This window comes from Tinamus guttatus, unplaced genomic scaffold (genome assembly GCF_059628265.1).
Source record: "Tinamus guttatus ecotype Peru unplaced genomic scaffold, ASM5962826v1 Tinamus_guttatus_pri_ptg000652l, whole genome shotgun sequence".
Classification (NCBI taxonomy): Eukaryota; Metazoa; Chordata; class Aves; order Tinamiformes; family Tinamidae; genus Tinamus; species Tinamus guttatus.
Genome location: NW_028289186.1, coordinates 2,148,494 through 2,159,008, shown reverse-complemented (window position 1 = coordinate 2,159,008; position 10,515 = coordinate 2,148,494). Strand labels below are relative to the sequence as shown.

The window sequence follows — 10,515 nt, the reverse complement described above, 5'->3', positions numbered from 1 at the left end:
GAGGCCACAACGGGCCTCGGGCATCCCAACGCCTCTCCGTGCGGAAACGCGGCCCTTCGGGGGGCTCCCGGTGCGGAGCGCCCGGCCGGGCGAGCGGCCGGCGCGCGGAGCGGCCTCGGCCGCGCCAGGCCCCTCGTGCCGCCCCTCACGGCTCGGCACGACCCGGCGCGCCCGGCCCTGCCCGCCCCCCCGCGCCGCCTTCCCCCTATTCTTTTAAATCACTTCCATCCGCTGCTCCCATTGGCCCCGTCCGCCCGCCGCGTCACGCGGCGCGGCGGCCGCTCCAATGGCGAGGCCGGATACTGGCACGCGGGCGCGGCCCGGCTGCGTTGCTGGGTTGCCCATTCGGTGCGTGCGTGCGTGCGTGCGCTCGCTGTGAGGGGAGCAGCGCCCGGCGCCCGCGCCACAGCCCGCCCCGCCGCCCGCCCCGCGATGCCCCTGGCCGCCCGCCGCTGAGGCACCGCGCCCGCCCGCCCTGCCCGGCCCTGCCTTCCCTTCCATTCCCTTCCCTGCTCGCCGCCGCCGCCTTGCCCGGCACGGAGGGGGAGCCGCCGCCGCCGCCGCCGATGCTGTAGCGCCGCCCGAGGTGGGTGCGCGCCCGCGGCCGCCGCCGCCGCGCGGCCCCGCGCACGGCCCGGAGGCTCCGCGGGGGACGCGCTTGGGGGGACGGAGGGGCCGGACCCGCTCAGCGCGCACAAAGGGGGGCGGCGTCGGGGTGTCTGTTTATTTATTTATTTCGCCGTTCAACGCGCTGCCCGCGGTTCTTTTCGATCTACCGGCTTCTTTCGCGGCGCTTTATTTACATTTATTTATTTATTTTTATTTTTTGTGCCCCTGGGCGCAGCCGCTTTCGCCGCCCCCCGCCAGGGGCGGTTTCAGTGGCGCGGGTTCCCCTCGGCGGGGGCGATGCCTCCAGAGAGAGCCCCAAGTGCCGCAAAGCAAAGAGCGCTGCCCTCCTGCAATACCGATTTTATTTATTTATTTTTAAGCGGATAAAAATGAGCAGCATCTTTAATAAATAACGGTTGGTTGTAGAAGGCGCACGTGTCAAATACTGAGCTTCGCATCCAGCGCTAACAGAGAAGCACTTGTTTTGTGTACAGCGCTGGAGCCCGCGGTGGCAGGAGGAGGCGCCTCTCCACGATAATAAAGGCATTTCTGTTAAAGGCTGCTGTTAAATTTCTTGGCCTGGCTCCTCGCCGCTTGTCCTGCGGGCTGGGGTCGCTCGGGGCCGCCCGGCCCGTGGTTTTTGGCGTTTTCTCCTGTTTTTCGGAGCCCGGGAGCGGGCGCACACAATGCGCGGCCTGGGGAGCTCATTGTTCTTGGCCGCGTTGGGAGCGCGTCCTGCGCGGGCGCCGCGGCCCCGAGCACCGACGGACGGAGCAGCCCGAGGCGCTTCCTGCTCCTGCCTCTTCCCACCTTCTCCAGCGTGACCTTTCCCAAACCTTGCCAAGAGGCCACAGAGGAAACCTAAAGAGCACCAAAACATTGTTCTTGCCCCCTTCCCTCTCTGCTCCTGCCTTTCTCCACCTGTAAAGCGGGAGTGCGGGAGGTGAGGCTCCAAGTGACGCTCTCCTGCTCCCATCGCAACTTTTCCCCCCACGTCCTCCCCTGCTTCCTTCCTGGAATAAAGAAAATAACCCCTTCTTTGAGTTGTATATATCAGCACCAGCGGTTTTGGTCTGGGGTTTGCATGCAAGAGCCACTGTCAAGGGAGAATATGTGAGATGAATGCGCTGGGATGGCAAATGAGTAAAAGGAAGCGTGCAGAGGTTAAAAGGTGACTTTAAGGTGGGCATGGTTTCCTCTCTCGATGGTTGTTTAATGGTTTTGTTTTTACAGTGGTGTCTGTAGAAACAATTGCAGTGTGTGGTGAGAGGGGGCTCCTGCACAGGGACCTGGGCTGCTACGTAGATGGAGGTGGCTAAAGCCCCAGAGAGCTCGCTGGTAACTCCAGCTAGCGGAGGGTACTGAGGTATACAGAAGGGTAAAAAAAAAACAAAAACATGTGGGCCTTGGGGAACAGCGTCGCTTAGATCCTTTGGAAAAAGTGTGCTAAGAGCAGGAGCAGCGACTGCTGTAGTTTAAGGTAGTTTCATGCTGTAGCATTGGCTAAAACATGAGACTTCCACATTGTTTTGGGTTCTTTAAGAGATTTTAGTGTATAAATAGGGTAAATGACTTCCTTCCTCAGTTTGGTTACCTGTGTAGTGATTGCATCTGCGTTGATTTTGCTTTCAGTACAGCTCTACCACTAGCATAGCCTCAGTGCAGCTGGCGACTGTAGGTTATGGTCTGCACAAAGCTACGGTTTGAGTTCAGAGAAGTACAGCAAAATGCTTGCGTTTCCTCTCTGTGGCTTGTGGCTTTCTGATTCCTGGGGCTTGTGCATTTGTGCTGTGAAGAAACCGAGGAGGGAGAGCTCTCCATATGAGCAAAGCCTTTGCTATCCCCGAGCAAAAGGTAGTAATTTATTTACCTTTATTTAGCACTTAGGGAGGAAAGTGGAGCTCAGACAACCAAACCATAAGTGATAATTATGTAGCTGGGTTAAAAATGATGATTTCCTTGCGTCTAAAAGTTGCCTTTACTCTCGTGTTTTTTGGCTGTTTTGTTTGTGTGCAAGGTTCATGCTGTGGACCTGTGGGAATAGATTTTGAGCTGCTGCAGCACAGGGCATAATCAATAACATTCACAAATGCAGAGAGAGATGGTGTGTGTGATTTTTAATACTGATTACAGCTTAGATAAGAACGACAGTGTTCTGATGTTGCAGTTTACTAATTGATTTTTTTTTCCTTTATAAGCATGTTACTTGTAAACGTAGCATCCTCCATGCAAAATGCATCATTGTTCTAGCCATACTTGGTGGTTATTTCACCCATAAAGAGGTTATTTCACTTCTGGGAGTGGGAGGCAAAAACGTGCTATGAGTGTACAGAATTTTGCAAGCGTGTGTTGCTGGCTGTGTAATAGCACAGCAGAACCTGTGTTATCTTCTCAGCTGAGCTGTTCATATGCTAAGATTGCCTGGGGGCGGCTTTGATTTCATTATCTGCCATATTTAAGGACACTGTGTCGGTAACACACATTCTACACCCTGGCATATGAAAACAGGGCTTGATTTTTCTTTAGTAAATTTACAGCTTAATAAAAATAATGGCAATTGGAAGACAATTATTTATGAACTGAAATGAGCTGAGTGAGCAGATGCTTTACAACTATATAAATTTTAAGAGGGTGGTCGGGGTTGGAATAAACCATTAAAAATGGAATTCTGTATGTTTATAGTATGAAGTCTAGCTATAATCTCTAACAAGACGTCAGATGACTAGCTTTTTGAAATGGCTTTCGGAGAAATTCCCAGGCTGTACATTAACAAGTTGTGGCACAGCCAACTAGTTCCGGTACTAGTTGTGGTACAGCAGTGCTATCGAATGGTGAAACCCTGTTTTTGGTGTATGTATGTAGACTCTAGCAGGAATATTGTCGATCAACCTATACTTGTGCAGAGTAAGCTTGGAAATTCATGGACAGTTGAACAAAGGGCTTTAGAAGGGCTTTAAAATAACTGTTTTAATAGTTTAATGCAGAACACTGTATCAGCAGTACTTAGAGTGTTTTTGGAACAAAGGGGACTTTTAGAAACTAGATTCCTAGGATCCTTAGGGTTCATGGATAGAGTTCTATCCTCGCAGCAAAAGAAGGAGAACAAAAAAAAAAAAAAAAAAACGCAGATGGAGGAGCAGGGAGTTGTGAGTATGTGCTTTATTTTTTTTATTTTTTATTGGGAGCGCGCTTGGATTCCACTAATTTTTACGTTGCTCTGTGGCACCTGGCAAATCGAGAGGCGCGAGAAGTTGGCATGTCAACGTGGAAGGCGTCGGAGGAGCTGAGCGTGGAATTTGGGAATGATGTTGCCAGTGAGTTGCTAGGAGGAAAATCTGGGCCCTTTTCTTGAGGAGGGATAGGAGGTGTTTGGGAGCAGGATCTACAGCGCAGTATTGTGCTCTTTATGCTGGCTTGCCAGCAGCGTTTTACACGAGCCTTTATAATGTTGGTAGCTGTGCCCAACTGCTCTTTTGAGAGAGGCTGATGTACGAACAAAGGCGTAAACAAGATATGAATACTGCGCTGCTCCTTTTGATTTAGAACTCTGCTGAGGCAAGGAATCGCTGTAACTGCCTGAAAAAAACACAAACAGATCAAAATATTAGCTGACTATTCCTGTTTCGGTGGGGTTTTGTGAATACAAATGTCTATTTAGCTCATTGAGCATACAGAATGGTAGGCTGACCTAACAAAAAGGAAAAGTAACTTGTGTGCTAACATCAATAACATCAATTTTCATTGTGTGCATAATGATTATTTTTATGTATCCGTAGAAATGTGTGCATGAAATGCATTGTATCGAACCTGATGGTGGTTCTGTGAATCGTGTGTGTTGTGTGTTGTGTGTTTGTATTTGACATTCTAATTCTGTTAAAAATGCAGTCCGGAAAATGTAGGACAGCTTAGGTAGTATGTAAATTTGATGCATTCAAAAGTAAGTTTTACAACTGAGTTATCTAAAGCCAGGTAATGCTTTGAAAAATGTAGGCTCTGTTCTTCCTCTTACAGAATATGAATGAGAGTTTAGTAAACTGCTGTTTTAAAACTCCAGGTAAATGAAATAAAGTGCTTAGTATTTTTAAGCTTTAGTCAATCTACATATATAACCTACTGAGTATATTAAACAATGTTCTCATGCTGTTACTGATTCATGCACATCAAGAGTCAATTTTGATCTATTCCAAATATGTAACTTGATTTCTGTTTTGTAATGATGAATGTTACTTGTTTTTCCCTAGTGTACACAGTGTAGAAAAAAAGATCATGACCATGACTAATGAAGCTTATGTTTTTTTTGTGGCAGACAAAGCCTGCAAGCCCTGAAGCTCGCCCGCTCCCCCCTCATCCCCAATTCTTTCCTCTTTTTCCCTTGTCCTTCATGATAGCTGAATGAGTAAGAGGCATGGAGGTGCCTATTGACCAGCTGGCTGGCAAGCAAAATGTAAAATGCAGGCTTCTGTCTGGTCAAAACTCGGTGGGAATTTAATTAGAGAGGTTCTTCCTCTCCACCTGCTGCTTTGCACAAAACTTTCAGGAATGTTGGTTAATACCGGGATGAATGTCGAGGCAGGCTTGGTTGAAATACAGCGGGAACCAAGAGTTACTGATGTAAAATGAGAGGGCAGGAGATTCAGGGGTGGGGGAGAAGTGGCTTCTTTTCCTCAGGAAACTAGACCAAAGGAAATGGAAAAAAATTTCTGTCGCCTTGTCCTAATAAATGTGTGTGTGAGCAGTTTCTTATTCATGTTTGTCTTTTCAGTACAGTCAGCTGTTCTGGGATGCTGGTCTAAAGATGTGTGAAGGTATTAGTCTAATTTGTCCTAGGAGCCTGGAAGAATTTAAAGTGGATGAACCTTATTTGTTCTTAAATGTCTTGTTGTGAGCAGAACATAATAAATTATTTGGCAGGCATTGTGTTAAGATTTTGACCCTGCAGTTGAGTTTCTGTACTTGGAATTAACCTGTGTGTATGTAGGGAATGGATAGAAGGAATCTGAGTACCTTATTAATAGTGTATGTCATGATACTGGTGATCTATATGTTTGTGCATGCCTAACATGAAGTAGGGACCAGTGAGTTACTGTAGGATAAGCTGCAGTCTAAAGTGAATGTTAGCAACTGCTCAGCAAGTGTCCCTGGGTCCCGGAATGTGCTCTTGCTGACACTGTATGAAAGATGCCATTTATCCATGTCTGGAGGGTGGGTGGCTTGGAGCAGCCTGGTGTATTTGTGCCTTTCAGGATGCCTAACACGTAGTGCCGGGGACCCGTAGGACCTTGTCTGTGCATTTACACCTTGAGTCAGCAGCCTGTGTAGTATTTCCCACTCTGTAGCTGCATGAATAATATGCACAGCAAACTGTCTTGTTTCAGCTAGAACCTTAACAAAAGTGTTATCAAGAGATGCTTGTAATGTCCATGATGGAAGTTCTGGTGAAGAAAGATTTCAGATTTACTTTCAGTGGGAAACTGCTCAAAGCATGTATTGGTAATAGGAGAACTAAAATGTGGAGTGGATAATAAACATTTGGCATTAAAGATGCTGCTAAAGATGGGTCTTCTATATACTGCTGCTAAATCACTGGCTCCTAAGCATGCTCTGCTTTAAACCTGTCTACTTCAAATAATTACGTGCTGTATAAAGCAGGATGATCCAGGCTTCAGTAGACTGGGTGTGGTGGGATAGAGAACTAAAACAGAATATGATAATTTCTGCCAATGCCTTTCATTTTAGAGAGGTGAGAGGCAACCAGTTTATTCCTTGTTTTTTTTTTTTTTTTAAATAAATAAAAAGCAAGCTCAGCTGATAATTAAGTGTGTATTGTTACAGCTGCTGGAGGATCAGATTTGTGCAGGATATCAGTTATTAAATGCCTGAGTGTCTAAGAATTATGAATTGTTTTAAAAAAAAAATGCATACGTGACCCTAGCCAGCTAACACAGAGAGCCACGAGGGACTAGAAAACATGGTGTTGATGCTAAAATGCCTCTTTCTCCTTGTCCTGATTTAAAGGCTTCACCCGTTCATGCATGCTAATAGGGAAAATGGCCTGAATCTGAGAGAGGAAAGCGACCGTGCGCCAGAGACTGCGAGTTGCTTTACGGGTTCTATTTCTCCAAGAAAATATACTTGTGAAACAAGCATTGTGCCCAGGAAATCCAAACTTCCAGATTTTCTTTGAATTCAGGAATAGCACTTGGCTTGTGGGAAGGTTTTGTAGAATGTTGTGTGGTGGTGGTGGGGACTTTCACAGCAAATACAGAGCTAGAGGTTTCCCTGGCAGCTTTAAAGAATTGCTGTGAACTCAGAAGGCTTTGAGTTGAAGGGAGTTGCTTATCTCTTAAACCAACCCCCCATTTGTATTTATTTATTTTGTGGGGTGTTTGGAGGATATTTGGGGTCTTTTGTTGTTGTTGTTGGGAGACTTTTCCTCACTTTTATCTAAGAGGCTAATCTGCCTCTTAGATAAAATGGGAAAGACGACAGTCAGTTTTAAAGGAGCAAAACACATCCTGTAACAGTAGTTCCACTACCTGCTCTTCTGGTATCTGGTATAATGGTGCATAGTCTTTAAAAATGAACGCAATCTCCACATTAGTTTTTCTAGTGAAGTTGGTGCACGAAACTTAAATATTTACTCCTCATTTTAACAAACTGGGAGTGAATTATGAAAATCTAATTTGTATCTCCAAGGTCGTTCAGTTGCACTTCACAAAACTTTATAGCCTGCCTCTGATGGCTCCTTAAGCTACTGAATTCTGCTGCCTGCTCTCTGACATGAACTGATGAGATAAGAAGCTCTAACCAATGGCATGTTTTAAAATAGTAAAAAAAAAAAATTCAGTCAAATATCCAGATAGCAAGAGCATTTAGTGGATGAATTAGCTTACTTAATATTGGTTGAGCTATTCTGTTTGAAAGACTCAAATTACAGGTTTATTTGATGTTATCGAGATCTAGATACACATGTGCATCTCCGGTGGAATAAAGCCCAAACCTTTACATTCTCTTCCCACTCATGCCCCTTTCAGAACTTGCTGTGAATTGCCCCTTGCATCTGTGGTTAATCAGGGAAGTCTCTTTCCCCTTATTCAATGTTTTCTGTGACTCTGCTTCCATGTTCAATTTTGTACTTCTTGCTCCTTAATTGAGCTGAACTTCTGGTAGAAGATACTGAGGGTTTTCAGATGGGCTACCCTTGCTTTACCTGGTCAGAGCTGGAGTAGGGTATTATAACACAATGAACCATTAAATCAGATGAAGTTAGAGAACATTGATAACATGAAGCTAGGTGTTTGCTGGTGGAGAATGCACTAGTAATGCAAGTAGCTCTAAGGCAGAGGTACAAAGAAAACAGCCTAATGCCTGCAGAAAGGGAATATGTATGTAGCACTTCTGTGTTTAAATGTCATCTCTTGTGCTGGAGAGGAGTTTGTGGTGCATGCTTCTGAAGGAAAGGCTGATTAATACTTGGATTAGGAAAAAACACTGAGTCAACTGTTACCATATGGGCTGAAAGCAAATTTAGGCAGAGTCCGAGTTATGTTCTGACCTGTTGAAATAAGTCAGGGCTCTTGTTTGAATGTCTTGAACCAAGTTTTGAGATACTGTAGATATGCAGTAGGTGAAAAGACAATGGTGCAGATAGTCTAGTACTCTTAACTTTTTATTCTACAAGTCTTTTTATTGTACAAATTCATAGGAAGGCAATATCTATGACATTTTTATTATATGCCCAGTGTTCCTTAGAAGATCAGTAGAAACTGATGCTGCTTTAACTGATTATTTCCTTGTATCCTTTTTTGGGTGTGCTTTTGTGTGTTTGTTTTTCCTTCTGTGGTTTTGATAATCCCCCATGGAGACACTGGGGTTTCACTTGCCGTGACCCTTTTTTGGTGACTAGTGTGAACCTTAGGAGATCCCTCTCTTGGAGTCTGAGATTTTATTATCCAGTTACCTTTCATGGCAGGTTTTCTCAAGCACGGTTATGTAAGCAGCTTATCTGCCCATTCTTTGGGTTGGCAAGAGTCATTTGATTCTTATTTCCTGCTCCTCTTCATGATTATTGTTGGATTTATTGTCTTCCTGCATGCTTCTCTTCCCATGTCTGTAATATATGAAAGAAATAAAACTGGCTCCACTTGTGTTCTCGTTGTATGTCCCTTCTCTCCGTGTAGTTCCACTTCAGTATGAGCGCCCCATTCTGTTGCCTGAACTAATTAATCATCAAATAACTACTTCCATAGCTTTCTTGTCCCAAAGTACAAATTTAGTGTTATGCAGAAAATAATTGCTTTTATGTATGTGTAATGAAGTCTTGTGAGCCCCGATAAACTATATTCACATTCTGTTGCCAAGACACTTCTGAAGCCCTAGTGTGTGCACTGGATATTCCTGAATAGAATCAAAGGCTGGGAGGGATTATTAGTGAAAGAGGTCTTGTTTGTAACATCCTGCTTGAAATTAAACATGTTTCCTGTATTAAACCTTAGGTATATGTTAATTAAATAGTATATTTAATTCCTGAAGATAACAAATGCTCATGCTACAAGTAGACAACAGGAGAGGGGGCATGAAGATTGCATGCTGTTAATCGTAACAAGAATAATTGAGATATACTCGGTATCACAGGACAGGTTTGTTCCTAACTCTCTAAATAACTTTTTGTATGACCATGAAGTAGGTCATACAAAGGTGAACAAAGTTGGAAATCTAAATGTTTGAATGAACTTTTCAGGATGGGGAGAGATGAGGTCACCCGTTAGTAAGTTAAGAGAGAAGATATTTCCTGTGTACACATTTCCTTTTAATGAAATTGTGTTCTTTAGAAAATACTTTAGTTGGAACGTATTTTGAACGTCACTTAAATATTTTTCTTTAAAATCAATATGTTATTCCGTGAGTGTGTGAAGAAGCCCTGGACTCTGGAGAAAGTCTTAAAAGCTTTCTGTTTAAGGCTCAATCAGATCCATTCTCTGAGTGTCTGGGTGTGTTTTTGAGCCTCTATAAATATCTGTTGCTGAAGGTGAATTTTCTGGCAGTTTTTTTGAAGAACAAGTGAAGCTGTTGCCAGTAACGTTTGGATTTCTCACAGTATAACAATACAGAATGACACGGCTTTGAAGGTACCTTAGGCATGTTGCTTCTTTGTACTCTTGATTTTAATTTCCACTCAGGTTTTCTGAAATTTTTATGTAGAAACTTTATGGTTGTTGGCTTGTTACTTTGCAGCCATTGTTATCTGGTAATATCCATACGACGTATAAGGCTGTGAGATCTCCGTAGGTTGTTACATAATACTGACATAAAGACACTGAAAGTCCCCTTAATGTTGTCATCTTCATTAATGCATCTCAGTCTGGCTTGTTGCCTGTTACAAACAATAGTCTTTCTTGGAAAATGGAATCCTTTCCCTGACCCTCTTTGAACATTAGCCTGCAAAATGTAACTGTGGATTCTGTCCTGCTTGTTTTATTAATGAAAACTCGCTTTTAGCTGCTCCGCATGCCCAGTGCCTTGTACTTGGAACAAAAAAAAACTTCTGGTAAGGCTGGAAATGGCAGTAGTAGTTGAAGACAGCTGATAAGCCAGTGTGTTACACGTCCTCTTCACTGCATACACTTGATACTGGCTACAGGCCATTTCAGCTCAACCAGTCTCTTGAGAAATTGTCACAAAACCTTAATCTTGAGGAAAACAGAACAAAGTGTTTGTAATTAGGGAAGCATACAATGAAAACGGTATCAAAGAAATCAGCTTGACTGAGCCCAGCAATGTGTGATACCCTGTGCTGCTGCTCTTGATTTTTATCTCTGCTGACACAAATCTAACAGTAAGTCTTAAGTCCTAGACCTTCTGTTTGAAGCTTTAACATAAAGGTTTCCTTAAAAGCATCAAAATTTG

General features: G+C 44.1%; 1 protein-coding gene across 1 annotated transcript in view; it reads left to right on the top strand.

Moving 5' to 3' along the window:
* The first annotated feature begins 492 nt into the window (after positions 1-492).
* RERE (arginine-glutamic acid dipeptide repeats) overlaps positions 493-10,515 on the top strand; it is a 166,538-nt gene continuing 156,515 nt past the window's right edge. The window contains exon 1 of the mRNA XM_088536182.1: positions 493-586. The gene's annotated coding sequence lies outside the window, so the exon portion shown is untranslated. The remainder of the gene's footprint in view (positions 587-10,515) is intronic.